At 51.0% G+C, this 24137-nt stretch overlaps 1 protein-coding gene across 2 annotated transcripts in view; it reads left to right on the top strand.

Moving 5' to 3' along the window:
• FLII (FLII actin remodeling protein) overlaps positions 1-15102 on the top strand; it is a 255848-nt gene extending 240746 nt beyond the window's left edge. For both annotated transcript variants that reach the window (XM_050967857.1, XM_050967858.1), the window contains exon 31: positions 15093-15102. The gene's annotated coding sequence lies outside the window, so the exon portion shown is untranslated. The remainder of the gene's footprint in view (positions 1-15092) is intronic.
• The last annotated feature ends 9035 nt before the right edge of the window (positions 15103-24137 follow it).

Genomic DNA, 24137 nt, shown 5'->3' on the forward strand with positions numbered 1-24137 from the left:
CGTCACAGAATGGGAGCCTTTGAAGGCCACAGTTCTTTGCGACTGAGGGTCCAGATTTGCTTTGCCATTCAGCACAGCGTGGGGGCTGCAGGTGGCTGAATAAGACAAATTCCCACCAGGAACCTTATGTGCCCAGTTTGGGGTAGGTGACCGTGACCTGTTTGCTTCTCCCATTGGCATCGTAGCATGTTTTAGGGACGGAGCAGGAGAGGCCAGCTTCTGATAAAGGATCCTACCAAGGGGGCGTCTAGGATCTGTCGGTGATGGTGGGCATTGTCCCTGGGGTCCATGTCCGCCCTCTCTTACTGAGCATTTGAGAGCCGTGGGTCCTGATGTCTGACCTGCCACTGGCTGTCCAAATTGTTTCAGGAATGCATTCCCACCTCCTGCTCTGCTCGCAGGCATGCTGCTGGTTTCTGCAGGAGAAGGCCTCCTCATGGAAGGGGTGTGGGTCATCCCAGCCAGAGGCTGACCGATGCGTTTGATAAATGCCTTAGGGATCCTAGGAGCAGGGCTGGGAGGTGGAGGTAGCTTTGAAATGCTCCTCATGCTTCCGCCTCCTGCCATCTTGGGTGATGGAGTTCGCTGAGCTGGCATTTCGTTCCCAGGCGCCCCGTCCCAATGCGACCGTGCAGGCAGCTGCCCTGCTGGCCCATTAGCATCCATGGGGAGCGAGGGCCAGCCAGGTAGAAAGTTAGGAGAGTCTTTGATGGTAACACGATGGCTTCCTTGGCGTGTCAGCATCTGAGGGGAGAGTGTTCTTGCCGATCCCCGGGAAGGCGGCCCGCCTCTGACGGACGGCATCAGGGATGGTGGGAGGGGAGACTGAGCTCCCGCTGGACGGCCCAACTGCTTCAGAAACGAGTTTCTCATTAAAGGCTTCACTGCTTTAGTTGGGGGCTCGGGCTGCCTGTTCCAAGCCTGGGGGAGCTGCCTGTGCATTTCCACGGGTGAGCAGCTCAGTCTCCTTGATAGCTGAGGGGAAGATGACTGTCTGCTCCCAGCGCCCCTGGCTGAAAAGCTAGGAGACCTTGCCTCAGGAGGAGACCCAAACTGCCTCAGGGATGGGTGAGGTGAAGAGGGTGCTTTCAGCTCCCTAGGGGCAGGATTATGGAGCCCTGGAGGGGCTAAGCTCCTAGGCAGGGTGGCTGGGGTGGTGCCTTGGGGGGTTGAGCCAAACATTTGAAACCTCGATAAGCTGGATTTTAGGGTGGGCTGTGGGGATGGTAGGCTGGAAGGTGGCTCACCCTTTGTGCGATTGACTTGCTTTAGCACAGGCTGTGGAGACCAACTCCTCTGACTGATAAATGGGTTATGAGCTGTTGGCCTGGGAGATGGCATGGGCTGGAAGGTGGAATCTATAGGTGCTGTGCTCCCAGCGGTGGAGGAGTTTTGTCTCCATGATAGAGGAGAAGAGGAGACATTTTCTCTGGCCACTGGAGACCCTGGTCTCCTCAAAGAGGGAGGAGGAGCAGTAGGAGGGTTCTTCATCCTCAGAGAGGATCGTGGTGAAGGAGGGGGACTTTTGGGTCTCATTGATGTCTGGTAAGAGGGAAGCTGTGGAGAATTCCTGGTCATGTGACTACCAAACCGCTGCAGAAAGGGGTTGTTCGTCTCTGGCTTTTGAAAATCCGGCTGCGACTGGTTAAAGTTGAGCCTTTTCACACTGGGTTTTGGAGAAGGGGGTCTCTGCCACACAGAAGAATGAGACGGTGGCCTGAGGGGCTCCAGGCTGCTTCTGCTTCCCACTCTCCTTAAAGGATGTGGGGAGGAGGAGATGCTCCTCCGGGAAGGCTGAGGGGAAGGAGGCCTTTGGGAGTTGTTGTTGTTACTGGCTGTGTAATCGAATTTCCTCATAGGCAAGAAAGGTGCCGAGTCCAAGGTCTCCATCCCTGCTAATTTATGGCCAAACTTTTTATAGGACAGCTCAATAAATGGATGCTGGTCATGCGATTTCTCCTGGGGGAGGTCAAAACGTCTTACAGAGGGCTGTGGAGAAGAGTGATGAAAGCTCTGTCTCTCTGGACTCCTACGCTGCCTGCTAAGTTTCGGGGAAGAGGTAGAACTTGGCATGTCGCCATGTCTAATTAATGGCTGAGGGGAAGGTGACCTCAGAGGCCCGCTCTCACCAAATGACAAAGATGTTGCCCTCCTTACTGGAGAGGGCGTGGGGGGCCTGCTCTTCACCTCGCTCCCACGGTGTTTTAAAATGGGTTTTGGTTGCATGAGGGATCTTTGTAAGAACTGCCCTAGGGGACTCCCACATCCTCGCGGACAGAAACTTTGCAAATGCGCCTCCTGGACATTGCCTTGCTGGCCACTAGGGTCGAACCTGCTTCCCATTGACTTTGGAGAGTGAGGCCTTGGAAGCCAGCTGCCATGAGCCTGGCCAACATGGCCGTATGTCACTGAGGGTTGGGGATCCCCAACGCTGAACTGGGCGAATGGAGATGCCAGCGGCTCATATTCACCATAGTCATCCTCATCTTGATACACACTGCCAAGAGAAATATGCGGAGAAGGAGGGAGGGGAACGTCAAGTTTGTCTCTTCCAAACAGCTTCACCTGAGGCCTGGGGAAGAGCCTGAACTTCCTGTTTAACGACAGTTTAGAAGGCAACGTTTCCTCGATCCCCTGCTGCTCAAAGAAGGAAGAATTAGGGAGCATAAAAGGGTAATCTCCATTCTCATCCGCCAACTCCTCTGGCTCATCCATCTCTGTTATGTCATCCAAGGGATATGCATAAGGGTTATAAGAAGACTGAGTTGGAGGGCCCCATTCGTATTCACTGTAACTGATTTCATGCTGAGGGGAATAATCATCCAGATAGCCCATTTCATCTACCCTCAGGTTGTAGGGCCCTCCAGAAGGACCATATTTGTCTTCAAAAGAGCTGTATGGCCCTGTTTGCTCTTCATTGTAATCCATATCACTCCTATATTGGTCATAGGGTTCGTATGGTGAATAGCCAGAAGGTGACTCATAATCCTGGTCTTCATAGTCATAGTAGTCAGACTGGTTTTGCAGCGGATCATCGTAGTAGTCCAGGGGCTCTTCGTAAAGCCCATAGTCTTCTTCCATATCATATCCGGGGTAGTCCTCGTAATCAGATACCCTTCTGTTATGAAAGTCGTGTCCGTCTGCATAGTCAGTTGGTGCCTGGAGGTAGCTTTCTTCCTCAGGGTAGCCATACTGAGCTGGGGCCTGCTGGTCATAAAAGCTGCTGTCATCCTGGTAACAGTTGTAATAGTCCAGTGGGACTGCAGGGCCCCCATATCCGCTTCGCCTGGGCTGTGAGAACCTCCCAGAGGGCTGCCTCACAAGGCCACCATGTTCAAAATTTGGCTGGTAGCCATATTCCTCTTCCCCTTGGCCATAGAGCCTCCTGGCTCCAGAGAACCTTTTCATGTTGGCTCTGTGCCTCAGAATCTCGTCCTCTGACGGGAAGGGGAGTTTCTTGGCTCCAATCCTAGACAGCCAGGCCTCATTCATGGACCTCTCACTGTAGGTAAGCCTGGCCCGTTTGGACAGGAACTTTCTTGTCAGCCAGCTGGTGGCAGCAGCAGCTTTGCTCAAGATCTGAGCCCGGGGTTTGAATTTCCCTTTCGTTGTCCTTCGGCGGAAGAGGCTGCTGAAGAACCCACCCTCCTCCGGTTTCTCGCCTCCTAGTCCCAGCCGTATCAGCAGGAAAGAGGGCTTTTTTGGGTTGCCACTGGCCTCCGCTTTCTTCTTCTTCTTCCCTACACTCTTGAAGCGCATCATAAGGTTGGAGGTGGATTTCAGCACTGCCTTCTTCTTCTTCATCTTCTTCTTCGTGCTGTATTTATTCAGCCCCCAGAAAAACCGGGAGGTGTTCTTGAACTGCCCCTTCTTGGAGCGCTTCAGGCCTAGCCTCTTGAAGCCCATGAAGAGCTTGGACGCACTCTTAAGGCTCTTCTTCGTTTTGGACTGGGGCAGTTCCACTTCCCTCCTAGCTAGACCAGCCATAGCCTTGGTAGCCCCTTTCAGCTGAGCCTTGGCATGCTCCTTCTTCGCCCCCTTCTTCTTCCGGGCATCATCACCTGCCAGCCCCATCACCAGGTGGGAGGCACCTTTGAGGTGCAGGTCTTTCTTCTTTTTCTTTGCAGAATAATCTTCCTCCTCCTCCTCTTCTTCCTCCTCCTCTTCCGACAGCACCTTTTTCCCTTTCCCCTGCTTCTTACCACCCATGACTTTGGAGGCCTCCTTTTTGTCCTTCCCTTTTTTTTTCTTAGGGTCTTCCTCACTGTCCTCGTCTTCGTCCTCCTCCTCCACCATCTCACTCTCCTCATCGCTGTCTTCCTCTGCATTGCTCTTCGTTAGTTCAGAGTCCGAGGCCTCCTCCGACTCACTGAGGACCTCCTTCTTCCCCTTCTTGGCATCCTTCCCTTTCTTCTCATCCTTCCCTTTCCCCTTTGCCACTTCCTTCCTCTTCCCCCCTTTGGCATTGCTCTTTCCCCCCTTGACCTCGTCCTTGCCCTTCTTGGCATTGCCACCCTTCTCAGCGGTCTTTTTGGTCTCACCTTTTTTGCCACCCATGCTCCTGGTGTTTCAGGCTCATACTCTACCCTCCAGGTGTGGCAGTGCCATATGTCACCCACGATCCTGAGTATAGGTGTGGGTTATAACAGTGTCTCCCTGGGCGGTCAATCCCCCAAAACCAGGCAGCAGCAAGCCTTCAAAGCCAAACCTTCATGCTGCCCATGCACATTCATGAGACAATTGTAATGTCTTCCCAGCAGCAAAAGGAAAGCTTTTCTGCATTGCCCTGAAACAGGGGCATGCAGTGCCAGGAGCTAGTGCTCGTATACAGGTCTTGGTTTTATTTACCTTTGCAGGATTTCAGTGAGACAGAGCAGTTCTCCATCCTTCCCCTCCTAGGCTTAGTTGTTCCTTCTTAGTCCCCTCTACTGCACTTTAGAATGTGAATGCAGTGTCCCACCGGTGATGAGAACATTTGATACTTGCAGCTGCATCCTCTGGGAGACCCTGCTTCATCCTTCCACTGGGAAGTCCCTGGTCCTGGCTCTTAACATTCCTTACCGACTCCTCAGTCAAAATGTCTCATCCCATCCTGCGATGCACCTTTCTGCCAGGCACGGGGAGTTAAGAACTCAAGTTATTACGACTGTTCTGCTAGACTGTAACTGAATCTCCTTGGCTCCTGGCCCTATGAATAATGCAAGTGGGCTGCCCTGCTTCCACTCAGAGACTCTTCTGAAGGAGATAGAAGAAGCGAAGGAAGAGAACTCAGAAATGGCCTCTGGCCAGCTCTCCAAATGCACTGGCCACAGTAATTGGAAGATAAATCTGGATGAAGGCAGAGTGGAACCATCCTTCTTAGAGGGTGAAATTCACATTCACCACTAGCAGCCTACGCCTCACGTCACCCAAAGGGCTTCAATCGGATAAAAAGTGGTGCATAGTCTCTCTGCCTAGGGGGTGAATTTTCTCCCAGACAGCATAGGTCTTCTCTTGGTTTTCTCCCCACAGTATCGATTCCCACCAGGGATGTTCGCATTAAAACAGGGGCTCTGATTCTCCTTTTGCTCACAGTGCCGTAAATCAGGAGTAAATCAGGAGTCACTGAGAGTCACAGCAGTGTTCCTAGTGGGAACAGTGAGAGGGGCTTGTCCGCCTCTTTCTGCCCCAGACTAGGAGGCTACATTTACGTGTCAAAATTAGAAGACAATGATCATGTTACAGAGGGTGGGACAGATTCAACTTTCATCTACACTGGGGACAGTTGCTGGGGTTGCTCTAACATAGCTGAGAGCACGACCTCAGTTCAGGAGTAAGCAGCAGGGATGGGTGAAATCTAGCCTGAAGACCCTGTTCTCATCCATCATCTTAGCCATTGACAAGGGGAGAACACAAAGGCACAGTCTTTGAATAGAACCTTTCCCATGAGACGTCAGTGACTCGCTCATGCTAAGAAAGCCCCAGCTCTTCAGAGCCAAATTCTGCTCTCAAGGCCACGCACCCGCTGACTCCAGTAGGACTGCCTGGGTGAGAGACCTTCACCCTGCGTTGTTTTTTTTTAACCTTGCAAATCTGACAGCTGTGGTGAAATGAACCCTGAAGAATAAATAATAAGCACGTGGCTTTCCAAGGGAGCCAATGAAAAGAGCAGGACGGGACATCCTGGTTTATAGAGGGCAGCACCTTCCATCGGTGAGCCTGAATTCCACAGCGTTAGTGACACTGGATCTCCAGCCTTCTCCAACTGCCTAAGGGGACATAGGAGCAAGCAGGCCTAAGGCAATACCACTCAGGGGGACTCAGGTGAGCTCCAGAGTCGATAAACAACAGAGAAAAGGACAGGAGGATTGGAATGATCATAAGACGCTAGGCACATCCACGCAGCTTTCCACTGACAGTCTGAGCCCTACAGTAGTTCACATCCCAGGCAGAGACAGCTGTCCGCAGCCTACACACCTGCTAAAAGCATGAGCTGCTACAGATGTGCTTACACTAAACCTGCCTGGCAGGGGAGGGGGACTGTAACAGCTCATAGCCTGTGTGGATCAGGCATGAAGGGGGCCCCATAACATGCACTTGCCAGTGGGTTACGCGTGCAGTTAGCAGGGCAATGCAGGAATGTGAACGTGCATGTTTGCTTGTTGTGTGCACAAGATTGTCTATGAAAAGGCAGGGGTATGTGTAGCGTGCCCGCACGCGACTAGTGTGTTTGCCTGGCCAGGGAGTGCACAGGAACAGCAACTGTGGAATGGGAAATCAGAGCCCTGCAAGAATTTTCAGCCGAGCCCGGTTTTCCATCCCCTAGTTTCCCCATCGCGCACTGCAGGACAATGGGGATAGTCTCCATGTGTTTTAAATTTACTTCCCAAGCCGGGTGGAAAGAATACAGAGATCCTGCCACCACCACCTGCACTGTTCTGGAGGACACTGGTATCTCCTCTAGCATAAGGCAGGCCCTAAGGGCAGCCAGAAAGCCTGGCAAGCTTTCTGCTGGCTGGTATAATGCTGAGGATGATTTCTGAACCTTCAGTCACTGCCAGCTCCCTGTGACATTAATATCACTCCACAGCAAGCCCTGCAGCATGTTTTCTGTGACCAGTAGCAAGTGGCTTAATAGCACTGGGCACTGCTGTGGTTTTTCTATCCCTTCCCCAGGAATTTCAGGCCCCAAGGCCCTTTCTAAGACCCAGACGTCCGTGCTCCTGGCTCAGGTTTCATAAGGAAAGCAAAGGAGCACATTTCATATCGGAGCGCGACTAACTTGAAATCAGACACTCAAATCTTCCCCAGCCTTGCTCTTATTGCAAATCAGGAGGGCTGTTCTCCTGTGAATTCAGTGGCAGGGGAGGCCCAGCCATGCCTCCTTGCGCAGACGAGCAGCGATCAGGCTTGCTTTTCAGCCAGGCAAAATTGTGCTGAGGATACTTGTTAGCTTTGCAGCATGCCGCCTCCACTCCCAGATCCCTGCATAGTGAACTCTGCTCCCCCAGTGACTGTTTCTACAGCGCAATAGGCAGCGCTGTGGGAAATGCATTAATTGGTGGGTGTGCCAGAGCTCTCAGGGCTGTGTACGTGGCGCCCTCACCCGTCTTAGGCTTATTTCCCCTTTGCAATGAGGAGGATTGATCCCCACAGAGACAGCAGGGGGTCCTGTTTTCACCTGCAGCCCTTCCTGACTGACCTCTCCTGAGTCTCTTAGGCCCAGAGCCACCGAGGTATTTAGGCTCCTAACTGCCACTGAAATCAATAGATGCCAGGAGCCTAAATCCCTTGGTGGACCATGGTCGCAGGTGTTACTCACTCCTAGCCTTCACTGAAGTGTGGCCTTGGGTGTCTCACCTGAGTAAAGGCCACAACATAAAGGGCCAAATCCTCAGCTGGTGTAAATCCATGTAGCTCCACTGAGGTCAGAGCTCTGTCACTTTACACCAGCTGAGGATCGGGCTCGTTAAGGTTTGGCCTTTACTCGGGATTCTGAAGGACATTTTTATGCCTCTCTATGTACATCGCCGATCTCCAGACCCAAACCCAGCCAGGCTGTGCTGCTTGCAGGCTTGCTGAAAGCCACCCAGCCAGCGAGCATCACAGCTGACAGCATCTCAGGAGGAAGGAGACGAAGCAAATGAGCATTTTGTTGCATTCAGGCCTCTCTTACCCAAGCTTACTAAGGTCAGACAGCTGCTCCTGCTCCAGCTGACCTCAATGGTAAAAAGCTCCCATTGACTTAAGGGTTCAGGATCAGGGCCTGTGTAAACGAAAAGATTCTTGACTATTTGAGCAGGCGTCACAAACAGGCCAGCTCCTCGGTGTGTGTACATGGCAAAGCTCAATAACGAAGCTAAGCCAATCTAGGATCAGTGCAAAATCTCACCCCTGCCTAAAGCCCTGGAGAAAAATTCACGAAGAGAATGAAAATTGACCTTTTCTGGAGAGACCTGAAGGTGAGTGCTGCAGAGCTGGAAAGCTTTTCTCTTTCACCAACAGAAGTCGGTCCAGTAAAATATATTACCTCGCCCACCTTGTCTTCTAGGGAGAGAGAGAAAGAGTGTAGAGCAGTGTTAGCAACTCTCACAATTTCAACAAGTCTCACAATCATTGCTGCTTTTTCTTAAAGCTCCAGCTCCTGGAATCATGGGAATGTGTGAGAATCTTGGCTTGTGATATTACCTCGCCCACCTTGTCTTTTAGGGAGAGAGAGACAAGGTGTAGGGGTGTGTATGTGTGTGGGTTATACACAAGGAGTGTGTGTGTGGTGTGTGAATGCATAGTGTGCGGGAGGGTGATACAGGGGGGAGTGTGGTGTGTGAATGAATATATAGTGTGTATGGGGGCGGTGGCGCATATGCTCACACTGTTTGTTGCACTACTCTTTTCCACCTTCTTCTATTCACACTCCCCCACCAATCCTGCAGCTTGCTGCCAGCATCAACTATTAATGATGGACCTGGATTCAAGTGGCTGCAAATTCATGAAAATTTAAGCAGAGATGTTCTAAATTTGTCATTTGTTTCACCCACCTGGATCACCTTCCCACCGAAAAGACACTCAGAGCCACAGTCAGTCACCTTTACACTAGATTTCAAAGCTGGCCAGCTCTCCTGCCCCTGAGATGCTGCATCTCTCAGGGGTCAGAGAGCTGGTCTGCCAGCCGATATTTTACATGTACAACTGCTGAATGCTAAGTGCCAAGGACATTATCTCCAGGCATGCTGGTGATTTACATGCAAACAGGACATTTTATGAAACATATGAGCACGTGGACAATAGAGAGTTTTGTACAGAATCAAGGGAAATCAAGACACTATTCCTTAACATGAACTAACAGCTTCTGTGCAGGGGTTTGTGGCCACTCGATCTGGGACACTGCAGATCCACTAACCATCCCGCTCCCCAGCCTGCTCCCAACCCCTCTCCTTGTGCTGGCTGGAGGAGAATCCAGCTTCACCATGCAACAAGACGGTGGAATTCCTGCCTGCCCCTACTGCACTGCCACCCTTCCAACCCACTGCGCAGCAAACCCCCCTGATCCTACTGAGCTGGAGCCTTCTGCAGCCCCTGCTGGCTGGCTTCTGGTTTTCCTCTGTACAAGTGAGGCAGTGCCTATCATGGGTACATCCCCAGGTTTTCTGATGGTCTGTTTTACATGGTTGTTGTAAAGAATGAACAGAGGAAACAAGGCTGGAGCATTGCCAAGTGGCTGGGTTAAACAAAGACAGGGCAGGCCCATGCAAAGAAGTCGACCTTAATGTTGCCAACCCCAAATACTCAAAAATGATGAGATTGGTTTAATAATCATGAGATTATTTAAAAAATGGGTTCTTTTTATTTTCTCTTTGGTTGGTGAGCCTTTAGGGTGCACTGGCTTCACATTTTCACGCTGTTTTCACCTCCCATGAGGGCTGACACTTTAAAAAAAAAAGCCAAGATTCTCACATATTCCCATGACTCCAGGAACTAGAGCTTTAAGAAAAAGCAGCAATGATTGAGACACTCATGTTAAAATTGTGAGAGTTGGTAACACTGCTCTACATTCTGTCTCTATGTCCCTAGAAAACAAGATGGGTGAGGTAATCTCTTTTCCTGGACCGACTTCTATTGGTGAAAGAGACAAGCTTTCCAGCTCCGCAGCGCTCACCTTCAGATCTTTCCAGAAAAAGTCGTTTTTCATTCTCTTCGTGAATTTTTCCCCAGGGCTTTAGACAGAGGTGAGATTTTGCACCAATCCTAGGTTGGCATAGCTCCATTACTGAACTTTGCCATGTACACACACCGAGGAGCTGGCCTGTTTGTGACACCTGCTCAAATAGTCAAGAATCTCTTTGTTCACACAGATGCTGATCCTGAACCCTTAAGTCAATGGGAGCTTTTTACCATTGAGGTCAGCTGGAGCAGGCCCCTAGTACCAAATGTTGACAGACCCTAGGAAGCTCTGGGTAAGAGAGTTCTGAATGCAGTGGAAATGCCACCTTTCCCCAATGACTGGGATCTGCATTGCAGATAGCTCACGTTGGGACTCTGTACTCCCCTGCTCTGTGGAGAATTGATCCATGGTATATGTCTATGTATGGCCATGTGTACTGAGAAGGCTGCTGGTGGGTTGGAGGAGTGGCAGGGCATGGGCAGTGGATCCAATCAGTGCCAACCCACTAGACCTGAACAACACACTAGGGGAGTACTGAGGCAGGGCTTTTTGGAAGGTAAAGGGCTTTTCACCTGCCAAGATGGAGGTCCTCATGTCTCCTCTCACAATGATAATCTCTCTTAGCAGCTACCACCATACAGGGAGTTGTGTTCCTTACCCACCCGCAGAAACACTTTGCTTACCTGCTAATCTGACATCAGGAATTATAACATTCAAAAACCAGTACGAAACACTTCAATCTCTCTGGACACTCAATAACAGACTTAAAATTGGCAATTCTTCCACAAAAAAACTTCAGAAACAGACTCCAACAAGAAACTGCAGAACTGGAATTAATTTGCTAACTGGACACCATCAAATTAGGCCTGAATAAAGACTGGAAGTGGATGGATCACTACAAAAACTAATTTCCCCCCTGCTGATACTCACACCTTCTTGTCAACTGGTTTGAAATGGGCCGCCTTGTTTACATTGGCCTCATTAGCACTACAAAAGTGATTTCCACCCCTTCTTGTCAACTGTTGAGAATAGCCTACTTCCACCTTAATTGAATTGGCTCATTAACACTGACCCCGCCACTTGGTAAGGCAACTCCCATCTTTTCATATGCTGTGTATGTATACCTCCCTACTGTATGTTCCACTCCATGCATCTGATGAAGTGGGCTGTAGCCCACAAAAGCTTATGCCCAAATACATTTGTTAGTCTCTAAGGTGTCACAGGACTCCTCATTGTTTTTGCTTACTGAAATTCAACATTTATGCACAGATCTAGTATGGCAGCATGGGCACCAGCCATGGTAGCCTTGAGGGCTCGTCTACACGCGGGGGCGGGATCGATCTAAGGCCACATCCAGACTACCCGCCGTATCGGCGGGTTAAAATCGATTGCTTGGGGATCGATATATCGCGTCTAATCTAGAGGCGATATATCGATCCCTGAGCGCGCTTATATCGATTCCGGAACTCCATCAACCCCAACGGAGTTCCGGAATCGACACGGAGAGCCGCGAACATCAATCCCGCGCGGTGTGGACAGGTGAGTAATCCGATCTTAGATATTCGACTTCAGCTACGTTATTCACGTAGCTGAAGTTGCATATCTAAGATCGATTTCCCCCCCCTAGTGTGGACCAGCCCTAAGATATGCAACTTCAGCTATGGGAGTCGACGGGGAGTGCAACGGGAATCGATTTATTGTGTCTAGACGAGACACGATAAATCAATCCCCAATCAATCGATCGCTACCCGCCAATCCGATGGGTAGTGCGGACGTACCCTGAGTGTTGGCCAATTGTATCTGTCAGTGTGGCCCTTTGCAGAACATAATACCTGACCTGTTCAATAGATTGTGTGTGTCACCATCTAGAGGCCAGAGCCTGCTGAGGTTACAAATCCTACGCAGCTAACGGTGATTTGATTTTGGTCAAATGGCTTTAGCCTGTGTTTTTGGAGCAAAGGTCCTAAGTTTTGTCTCCAATGCTGCACATGAACCATTTGGCTAGCAATGGCAATGTCCATTGAATGGACCATGTGGCTTCCTTACACATTTAAACTCATGGTCTCATTTCACATAGGCCACCAAACAGCCATCAGATGGCAACAACTTTGGGTTTCTACAGCCCCACACTGGGTTTGATTGGGTGAACTAGAAACAAAAGGCTACAAATCCCCATATTAATGCCCAGGACCAGCTAACCTCCCTTACATTGTTATTTTGAGCACAGAGCTGGGAGATATTTTTCATATGAAACTTTTTTTGACAAAAAATACAGAGTTGGTGACACCAAAATACGTTGCGAATTTGTGCCAGTTTCACCAAATTTTTTTGGTTTAAAAAAAAGGCCAAAAAGTCAAAATGTTTCAATTTTTTTAAAATTACTTTTAATTTCAAAATTTCTTTAAAAAAATGCTCTGTGCGCCTGCCCCACACTGGGTTCTAAGGGGTTAATAGAGCCCTAGAGTGGCAGAGAGGCAGCCGATCAGAGAAGGGCTGAAGGGAGCAGTCATTTAGGGCCCAGCAGACCCATATTAAAAGGGGAGCTGCAAGGCAGAGGAAGGCAGTTCTCTGCTGGGAGCCCAGGGAGGAAGGACTGTGTCTCTGGAGGCTGCCAGCACCCTAAACAAAGCAGTGCTGCTAGCAGGGACTGGGGGAGTGAGAGATAGCTCCTGGCTGGCTGCTGGGGTTTGCGGCTGAAGCCCTGAGGCAAGGGCAAAGAGAATACCAGGGGCCACAAGGAAGTGGCCAGACAATTTGTTGCAGTAGCCACTAAGGGAAATGGCTGAACAGTGGACTGCAAGTCCCCCAGAATGGGGGAGCACAACCTGTGGCACAGCCAGAGGTCTGTGTCGCTGAAGAGGATGCCGCAGTCCTTGGAGAGACATAGGTCCTAGAGCAAGAGTGACGGCAGCGAGGCACCACCCGAAGAGGGCGCACTACCATGCAGAGCTAATTCCCAGGACAGCTAGCAGGAGGCGCAGCAGCGGTGAGTGAACCCCATTACATGCTCAAAATCAAACCAAAACATTTTGTTTTGGGTCAAATTAAACTTTTTTTTTATCTGAAACAAAACATTTTTTGACTTTTTGATTTGCTGAAAATGATGGAAAATGTTGGTTTTGGTTCTACCTGAAACAATTACCACCTCCTTTTCATTTCTGGAGTGCCAGCAAACCGAAAAATCCATTATTCTCCCAGCGCTATTTGATCAGAGTTCTCTCTCAGTGACTGAGTGGTGGTTAAAGCAAGATCTGTATTTATGATCAACAGAACTCAGAGAAATCAAGATTAAACTGACTCCTGCCTGTTACCCTTCAACATAATTCAGTCACAAAGACTGCAGCCTAGGGAATATTTTTAGTGAAGGGAAACAGAAGTCATCTGGACTCAGCTGGAATAGGAGGCTCCTGTGGAGACACCATTAATTTCGTGCTTGGAAGCTTCAGCAAGGAGGCATCCGTGGAGGAGGTTTATCAAAGGCAGAGGATTAGCATAGTTGCAGAAAAGCAAGGGCATGGAGCAGGGAATAAAATTGCAGCTGGGGACAGTCAACCTGGGAGTGCATCTGTGCGGATAATTAGATATCAGTACAATGTCTGTAGGGCTGATATTAAGACTAATTCAACCAAAAATTATCATTTGGATCTAACAGACTCCAAGACTTCAACAGGGACAGGAGCACATCCTAAAGGCTTGTCTGCCCTACTGGGTCTACAATGGCATAGCTGGAGATCTACCACGGTAACCCCACAGCGTAGACACCTCCTACAGAAACAGGAGTTTTCCCATCACTATAGGAATGCCACCTCCCCAAGCCACGGTAGCTAAACTGGGTCAACAGGAGCATTCCTCCATCGACCTAGCCATGGTTACACCCAGGGTTAGACTAACTTAACTATGGCACTCAGGGGTGTGAATTTTTCGTAGATATGTCAATCTACATTTGTAGTGTAGAGCAGGCCGAAGGAAGGGGGGCGTTGAGCTGGGGAGTTGCTCCAGAGCAGTGCTTGCTGTGCAGGGGGTGCCATATTTTGCATGCCCCTGGATTTATGCTTCTTAAAGGGACCCACTCAAGATTCCAAGGCTGGAAGATCGACCTGATCTGACAAAGCCCATCCACAGCATCCTGCAAACCCAGCTGCTTGTCGGGCTGCAAACACCAATCTAAACCACACTGAGACACGGCTTACCAAGACTCTCAGTAACCGGTGCTAGGCCCTACCATAGGGGAGAAGGCATTGGTGCCTGGAGAGTGAACACAACCTAGTGCACAGCACATAGCAACAGACAGAGCTGCACAGACACCTCCTCAGCTGGCAGGACCAAGCCAGAAATACAACTCTCACAAGAGTCTGGGTCTGCCTCCACTGCAAACCCAGCTCGGTGGCGACTGGAAGGTATGTCCCATCCCACAATGCCTGCCTACTGGCCCTCCCTGTGCAAAATGAGTTTGCCAAAATGAGCCCAGTCAAATCCACCCTCACAATTGGCAATAACTGGTCCCCTCGTTAGCAGCTGCAGTAGAAAGGCCAAGCATAGGATGGGGCATGGAAACCCACAGTCCCTCTGATGCCTGTAGGTGAGCCCTATAGCTCAGGGCTGAGGCTCCAGGGCAGGGTGCCTGTCTCAGCACACAGTGAGGTGGCCCATGCTCATGTTTTCTGAATAAAAAAGGGACTTGTCTCCAGCGCTCCAAGGATTTCCCATCAGCCTCCTGGCCAGGGGTACAAGAAGGAGGGGGGGAAGGAGGCCCAACCCCCTGCCCCCTCCAGACCACAGATGTCAATCAGCCCTGCCTGAGCTTACCTGGGGCCTGAACCCCAGAGTTGCACCCTGCAGGGGTCTGCAGAGAAACACTGGCTGGGTGGCTTCATGGCACATGTGTGGTGTGTGGGATCAAGGGCTCCGGGCTCTGCCTGAGGCTGCCCTGGCCCAGCATGGAGCTGCTCAGCAAGGCCAGGCTGCTGAGCTTTCCTCCGTGGCTGTGAGAGTGGCCGAGTCTGCAGCGCAGCATGCTGGAGTGAGCCAGGCCAATAATCCAGCACGGTGACCCATGGCTCCAAGGCGGGGACAGGTCAGGTGGGAGGAGCTGGTGCGGACGGAGGCTTAAGGAGATGATGGTCCCTAACAGGGGAAGCCTCCCATACCTCTGTGCATTGGGCTTCCCCATCACACACTTGGCCCTGGGGAGACACCCTGCCCCAGCCCCTTCCTTAGGAAAATCCTGGCTTGCCTGTCAGCTGTTGCCGGACAGGGAGTTCTGTGACTGTGGGGCCCTCTGCTGTCCACGCGCACATCTGGGCAGAGTTCCTTGGAGGACTCAGAGCAGCGGGCGTTGTCCCGACTCTCTGCTCCCTGTCCCCTTCTGCTGCCCACATTTTGGCCCTATGGCCTGCACCCTGTGAGGTTTTTGTCCCCCAGACTCAGCCGAATTCTGAGTTCTGTCGGTGGCCTCTCCCTCCTCTGAGAGGCTGGAGCCTTTCTGTGTTCTGGTTGGCTCTGCCCAGGTTTTAAATCAGCCAGCACGTTTCCAAAGCACCAAAATGCTACAGACAATTTAAAATAAAGGCCCAAATTTATTCAAACTCAATTTAAATTCCGTGTCCAACACCATCTTTTTTTTTCTAGGGGGCGGGGGAATGGGACTTTGCATGGGGGGACTATGACTGGTATTCAATCTAGAGAAAACATTCTGGGGAGAAGTAACTACACAGTGAAGGTAAATCAAGTCCCCTTAAAGCCAGACTGAGTTCAGTTCCATTGAACTCTCCAGCCAGCCACACCTGACATGCAAACCAGGATGCAATCACCTTGATGCTTTAGGCTGATTACAGTGCAGGGCAGATAAAAGTGGCCTTTGGACTGCTTGGGTTTGTGACAGGGACATAGCACCCCCTCCCTGTGCTAGATGAGAGGGTAAGAGGGCGGGGGGCTATGCCAGCAGATATAGGGGACACCAACCACTGGGCAGAGAACAGAGACTGTTCCACCTTCCCCGGGTCAGATGTCGTACTGATCACTTGCTGAGAATAATAAATGCTGCCGTGCCTTGAGAAGCAAGAGGATCATTGCCCATCAGGGCCAGATTGAGGCAGGGAGACTCTAGGCCCATGCCAAGGGCCCAGCTGCTGGAGTCATGTGATCAGTTCAGAATCTCAGTTTCATTTAAAGAAAAAGTTATGCTTCTATCCCTCAAGGGAAGCAAAGAAACATGCTGTTCACATTTCAGTTTAACAGACACCTGGCTGAGTCTGCAGACAGTCACTCCAACTGCTCCAAGAGAAGTGAAAACTGCCCAATTCAGCTGAACTCTGTTGCCATCCTAAGAAGAAACAGGCCACAGCAAGGGGGTGCAGCCATAGGGGGCCAATGCGGCTTGTACCTATGGCAACAGATTGCCTTAATTCTTCCCTGGTAGTAGAGTGACCAGACAGCAAATGTGAAAAATCAGGATGGGGTGGGGAGTAATAGGAGCCTATATAAGAAAAAGACCCAAAAATCAGGACTGTCCCTATAAAATCGGGACATCTGGTCACCCTACCTGGTAGTGATAACTAAAGGGGGAAGGGTCTGAGAGCCTGCCTAGCCAGCCACTGAGTTGTCAGCGGCGATGCATATGACAAGCAGGCTGAGCCCAGACCTGCAGACGGAGGGAGGGGAAATGCGTTATCTGCAATCTAAAGCTATGTGACTTTCTTGCACCTAACCCTAGGATCCAAAGCCCGCTAAAGTCAATGCAGAGATTCCCCTGGAGTCCAAGGGGTAGGGATTAGGCAAGCCATGGCTGGGGCTCGGGCTGGATTTGTTCTGCATATCCTCGCTCTTCTTAACAGATTCCGTTTTAATGGGTCTCCAGCTGCTGGTTGGGGAGTGCCATGCCGAGCACCCCATCGAGGAAAGGCCCTCGATTCCCAAAGTCAGGGAACAAACAGGGGGCCTAGATCCTCCCATCCCCCCTCAGGGCTCTGGGTCCAAAGGAGCATGGACAACGGAGCCTCTCCTCCATACCGAATTTGCGTTGCTAGCAGGGCTGCTTCCATTGGCCCTCTCAAACTGAGCAGAAGTGAGTGGAGGTGACCGGGGTAGACAGATTCATCATGACAGGACAGGGCCACTTTCCCACCTGAAAACCTTGGCAGCATCCTATTAATCAACCCTCCCCAGGCTGGTGGCTGCAGTGTCACCGGTCAGCATCTGTGAAGATTAGGGGACATCAGCAGGGTATTTGGGATGTAGGACAGAAACCACATGGTGGGCTGTCTAATCTGCTTAGCACATGGGGCTGGCTGGCACGTGTCACAGTAAGGATACAGGGGGGAACAGGCAGGGTTTACAAGGAGCTGTTTCTCACTGGATCTTTGCAGGTGTGAGAATTGGAGGACACAGAGGGATCAGAGATCACTCCGGGCCACTTTGTTATGGACAAGGTGGGACTTGCTGTATTGACCAGTCCCTAGAGTCAGGGATAGTCAAATAATGGTCTCTAACACCTCACTGCAGTACCACAATGGTGACACCCATTAAAGGGTTAATTTAGTGCTCTAAATTGCTAGGGCACAGGGCACTGCCCTCAGGGTAGGTCCAGCCAATGAGCATTTTCTAGCTGTAGTGATTCTACCTTGTGCTTCATAGGTGGAGGGCAGCATCACCGACAAACTGTGTGTGGAGGTCTGTGACCTGCTCACACCTGGAATTAGCTCTCTCCATGCTGCTCGCCTAGTGGAAATTAGCTCCTCACAGAGCAGCTGTTACTTTTCTAAATCACAGCTGGGTCCTGTTATACTTCTCCTCCAAATGCAAAACACTTATCAGTCATGCTTCTGGAATCTGATTGGCTAGTGCAGCCAGCCTAATGTTATTCCCAATTAACACCTGCTGCCGTAGACAATGAGATTCCAGGCTCTTGAATATACTATAATGTATCACATTTTATGGAACAAAACAAGGTTGTGCCAGCTCACAAAAGACACAGAGATGCCTTCAGCTTTCATATCACCAGCAGAAAATCACATCAAAAAGTTTACATCTGACCGATGACCTCATCAGAGGCAACAGTGACATCATAGCCTTGAAACGCGGCCTTGTAATATGTAAATAAAAACCCAAATGTCTTTTACAGCTGTGCCTGAGATCCCTTTTCGGGCACAGTCCTGGCCACAAGCTGTTCACAGCTGATGCGTCCTAATAAAATCTTGTTCTGCACAATCCCTCGTGAAAAGGGCCGTGCCTGAGATCTACCTGATGGGATAGTCACCCTAGACAAATAAATGTGATCACGTCACCCTCTAGTGGCCAAGCTGCGTTGCCTTCTTCAAAAGAGGCCCTTCCAGCTGGGTGAGGAATGCTGCAACTAGGCTTCCAAGGAAACTCCAGCTACTTTTCCTTTGCAAAACCCCATGGGTGGGCTAGCAGAACTATTCTCCAAGGTATACCAGGGACTCCTCTGCCCCATTCCCCACACACACAAAATAACTCCACACTGGTATAAGCCTCTAGCATCGAGCGCACAGCACAGTCTCTGCCTGCCACAGCACATGACCCTGTGCTCTCAGTCACAGTGCTGTAACTATGTCTGTATGCTGATGCCATCAAACACCTGTTCCTGCAGGGAAGTGCCTCATGTCCTGCGAGCAATGATTTACTTCTCATTGTTGCACTTCTGTGCTCTGGGAGACCCCGGCCACAGGGCTGTCTCCTGCCTGCCTGCAGACTAGCAGGAAGCCCTCCCCCAGGGTAGCCAGTCCTAGGAGCCTTCTCCTCTAGTTCTGTCCAGTTGGATGTGATGCAAATCGCTCCGTTGCTGGGTACAGCACCCCGAGATCTGTGAGAGACCCTGCCTGAGCCAGTCAGGAAATGCTAAGACTTACCTTCAGGAATCAGAGCCACCGGGCCACTGCCAGCCACCACGAGTTACACCCCTGAGCCAGATACACAGTCCCCATAGCAACCCCTGGCAAATCTGCACCGCCAGAGAGCACGAGGTCAACAGCCCATCAGGTGAGTCAAATCTGCCCCCAAAACCAAGAACAGGAGGAAGCTAAAAGCCCACAAGGGGCTGGGATCTTAAAATGGGTCCAAGGTGAAGGGCAGCTGCCCTAAGGGAGCTCTTCCAGTGCTCTAGCTTCTGTGGCAGGCTGCTTTCTACCCCCACACCTGAGCTCTTAACAACTGGTGCTTCCCCTCAGACATGCCATAGAATCCCCCCAGCTGGGCACGGCCAATGCCAGCTCACCAGCTGAAAGGGAGCTCTGGCGTCACAGCCGGCAGGAGTAAATAACAGAGACAATGAACTCTGACAAGCCGTGCTCTCCAGCCCACGCCGGGGCAGTCCGGCTATTCTCCTCCTCCTCAGGCAGCCGGCTCTGGGGCAGCACAGGAGGGCAGGGCCTTGCTAGCCAGCCTTTCACAGCTTCTCCTTTAGGGTGCAAAGGTTTCTGTTGTGCATGGGACCAGTCACCAGTGTGGATCAGATCAGAGGTCCCTCTCTCCCAGTATCCTCTCTCTGGCAATGGCTAATGCCTGATGCTTCATCACAGCAGGCTGCTGTGGGATAACCTAGTGCTTTTAATGCCGCAATTGGGTTCTGTCCATGCTTACAGCAGCCGACCGGTTAGACCTGTGAAGGGTTAACACATGGAGCAAAGAGGTGAAGAGCAGCCCCCTCTGCCTTTGGCTGCGCTTTCCTCCCCTGTGCATTCACACTGGCAAACCCTCTGGGTGAATTCTCTCTCCAGCAGCAGTGGCTGCATCACAGCTGATCCACACAGGAGAGAGATGAGACTTTCCCCTTTGGCCCCTGGGTGGACAGTTCCTGCAATCCCAAAGAGTTAACTCTTGGAGATGGGGGAATATGGCTATAGTGCTCTGCCTGGGGCATTCTCGTATCTGGCAGCTTGGCAATCCACAGTGCATGGGCTTAGACAGAGGTCAGTCATTCTCTGCAGTCACTGGAGCCAATTTCAATACCTGGGAAAGGGTTAACTTACCCACAGGTCCAGTTCTCCCTAGTGCTAACAGTGGTGTTGTACCCCGGGGTATGGTCAGCCTATGAGAGCCTGTTTTGACACTATCACGTTTGTATTTTGATCCTGGAGTGCTGAGTCCAACTTGGCTGGGCAACCTGGGCACGCGGAGAGTGACAGTGGGTGGTGCATGGATGGAAGTGGAGAGAACTGGTGTCAGCCCTCGCCAGCTGGCTCCTGAGGTTTTCACTGAGCTCCGTGGAATTGGTCTTTCTCTTAATAAAATTGACTCTTTATTTTTTGAACTCACCTTCGGGCTCTTTGCTGCACTGACTCCAAAGGCACCTCTCTTGCTTTCAGAAGTAGGAGAGACCCTGGTTTTAGACTTGCTGACTAGAGATGAGATGGGAGCCACCCCTGTAACCAGGTCGCCTGACACTTTCCATTATAAGAGATCCTGTGCGCTGAATGAAGCAGGGCTCCTGGGGATAAAATAGTACGTGATCATGTCATTAAAGACTGTATTGTAAGGCGTACTCACAAGGGGACTGAAATAAGGTTGCACAGGCAACTTAATTCTGGCATTTCCTAGCTTTTGAGTGCTTAACTTTACAACCTAAATAACCATCTTTTAATGTAATATTAATTTAGATGTATAAAACCCAAGACATTAGAAAGACCTTTCCTGAGCTCTGACTGTCTCTTCCAATAGTTAATGCTCTGTGATCAATCAGATCACATTAACCCATTCAAACCCACTGCCAGGAGATTCCCCACAGCTCTGCTCCAGCCAGCAACCAGAGAACCTTTCGGATAGATGGCTCTCTACTGTGAGCAGCTCCCAGACACTGTCTGCTGTTCAGATCTATATTTTTCTAGAGCATTTTTGCCGGGGGATTTTCCCAGGTGTGGCGAGAAATGTTTTTCCTCAAGGAAGAGAGGGCATTTTCATAGTGCTGAAGGTTGGGATTTTCAAAGAAACCTAAGGGAATTAAGTATCAGAGGGGTAGCCGTGTTAGTCTGGATCTGTAAGGGCATGCATCTGACGAAGTGGGTATTCACCCACGAAAGCTCATGCTCCAAAACGTCTGTTAGTCTATAAGGTGCCACAGGACTCTTTGCTGCTAAGGGAATTAGGTGCCTAGATATTCTAATTCCCTTGGACTCTCTCAAAAATCCCAATAAAATGTCTCAGTTGCTGCTTAATCAGGAAACCATTAGCAATGAACAATAGCTCTGTTGACCCTACCAGCTGATGAACCATGCTGCATATCCTGATGAATCAGTAGTTGGTGCACACACTATCGATTCTTTCTCTCTCAACACACACACACACACACACACACACACACAAAATCCCCCATTTTAATTAGCACTTCTGTAATGGGATGGAGGAAACCATCAGTTTCCTTTTGAATTTAGAAACCTGGGCGAGGAACCAAAGGCATTGGAAGGAAAAAAGAAAGAGAGAGAGAAAGAAACCGTGGTAAGTGATGGAGATTGCCATTGCACAGCTACCAGAGCAGTTGCCATGGTTTTCCCCAGAAAAGCCATTTTGCTCACCATGATAAGGGCCCTCCAGGAGGGAACCAGATGCCGAGAGATAGGGAGAGGCAGTGGGCACCTGGCACAGCGCGAGTTCCTGGACCTGCTCCCCTGCAGCTGCCTCTTTTATATGCACACACAGAGGTTACGCATCTCTCTCAAACCCACCCATCCCTCACAGGTTAGACACCCATCCCATGCCTGTTTCCCCCCCCCATCACACACACATGCACAATTCCCCCCCCTCATCTCCCCCCCTCACACCCCTGCTGAATGTTGCTCTTCCTGTACTTTCTGTGGCCTTTGTCGTTTCTGTTCACACAGGAAGCCGGAGGCCCAATCCCACCAGACCCCTTAGACACCCCTTCTCCTGGCCCATTATAAATGTAAAGTGCTCACGTGCTCTCCTAAGCTCTCCAGTTTCTTTTCCTCTGGCCCCCATCCCCACAGCACTGAGCACCTGACATACCCCAGTGGTTTACCCTCCCCATGCCCCGGCAGGAGGCACATCTCATCCTCCCCCTTTCCGGACATCCCCTAGGCCCCAGCCCTGGTGTCACTAGGCTCCCACTCACAGAAATTGTGCTACCACCATGTAAGGTGTTGGGTAAGATTCAGGCTCCTAAATAACTCAGGTGCTGTTGTTTCCTCATCTCTAACATGCAACCCCCAGCTCCTACATAGATTTTAAAATGCTGGAAAAAATGCCTCTGGGGTAAGTGCCAATGAGTTACACCAGGGGTGAGTTGACTCAGCGGGCCACATTCTGATCTCACAGCTGTCAATCCAGAGTAACTTCATTGACTCTTCTGGAGATGCTCTGGATTTGCACCCGTGTAACTGAGATCAGAATCTGATCTCACGCCCTGAAGTACAGATGGTAATTTCTGGGTATTATACAGGATCAAAAGAACATCCTTCCTCTCAGCTAGCAGCCTGGACCATCCTGTACCCAGTTCCCATAGCTTGTCTTGTCCAACCAACAGCATCTCCCCACAAATCCCCCACACCAATTGCTAACCACAGTGCAACTCCATCCAGGAGAGTGCACTAGTATTATCAGGGTAGGGGTGATGGGGATGGGGGGGGGGCAAAGGGCCATTCCCCCCCAATTTTTAAACAGGGGTCCATGCTCCCCACTTTTGACAAACTGAACTCAACAGGGGCTCACATTTGACCCAGTTTGGGTGCTTGCCTCCCCCCCCATTTTTGCAGTCCTTCCAGTGCCCCTGAGTCAGGGCACCAGGCACTTTAACGACCTCTTTATGACATGGGGTTAGAGGGCCCCAAGCAGACACCTAGCAGTGTTAGAAAACAACAGAAAACATGCCCTAGTGTAGACAGAGCCATCCCTTCCCGGGCCTTAAGGTATCGGCCACATGGGACTCCAGGAATAATCTCTGTGAGGCTGGAATTAGGAGTGGAATTGCTCTGGCTGCTGGCCTCTGAGACTGCTGTCAAGGTGGAGACAATAATGACTCACTCATGGAGACACCAGGTCCTCAGGGGCTGAAATTGCTGGGAGCATGATCAGGGCAAAATTAGGCCACGTGGCAGCTGCATTTCTTCTGTACACACCTCTGGGGAGTGAGGAAGGCATAGCGCTGCAGACGCTTCTCCCACAGCTGGCCACTTCCCTGGGGTAAAGTTTGTCACGGTTATCATAGACACGTGTGTCTGCCACTGCCCCCTTAGCAACTGGGGCTGAGACCTCATCGGGGGACGGCTTCCAGGATCCTTGGTTGAACCTCGTGGTGGGAGTCAGCGCCTACGCCAGCAGTGCTGATGGGTTCAGAAGTTCAGGAAACTCAATCCGTGTGTGCACCTGCAGGGTGCAGTTATTTTCAAAGCTGTCTGGGTCTGGCCATTTATATCAGACTAAACATGGATGGAAGCCAGATGGAGGCTAGGGTGGAGCACAGGCACTAAAGAAAAATTAGAAACCCAATGAGTGCTCGGCCCTTGGTGCTGAACTAGGGTGCTGCAGCACCCCCTGGACTGAAGTGGTTTCCATCCCACACAGGGTTGATAGTTTGGTTCAATGGCTCTCACCACCCCCAGTATACACATTGTTCCAGCCAGTAGCGTAGCTGGCGGGATTCAGCGGAAGCAGCCGCTTCCCCTCAGGCCGGCAGCTGCGGAGGCGGCGCCTGCCGGCCGGCGCTGCCCACCACACAGCCAGAGGAGCCGCGGGGCTGCAGGCTGGCGTGGAAGCTGTGCCTGCTGGCCGCTGCAGACACAGCCGAGCGCTGGGACAGGAGCCAGGGACAGGCAGCAGCGCAGGAGGGAAGGTGAGCGGGGTGGGGGTCCAGTCTGGGGGCGTGGCCAGAGGGGAGCCAAGGCGGGGGGCGCCTTTTTTATGTTTTTTGCTCCCCCTACACTGAAAACCTGGCTACGCCACTGGTTCCAGCCCCCCGTGCTGTGGGAGAAAACTTTACCCAGAGATTCCCGTATGGAGTGGGTCCAGGCGGGAAAACAGCTCAAAAGTC

This window comes from Gopherus flavomarginatus, chromosome 9 (assembly GCF_025201925.1).
Source record: "Gopherus flavomarginatus isolate rGopFla2 chromosome 9, rGopFla2.mat.asm, whole genome shotgun sequence".
In the NCBI taxonomy this organism is placed as follows: Eukaryota; Metazoa; Chordata; order Testudines; family Testudinidae; genus Gopherus; species Gopherus flavomarginatus.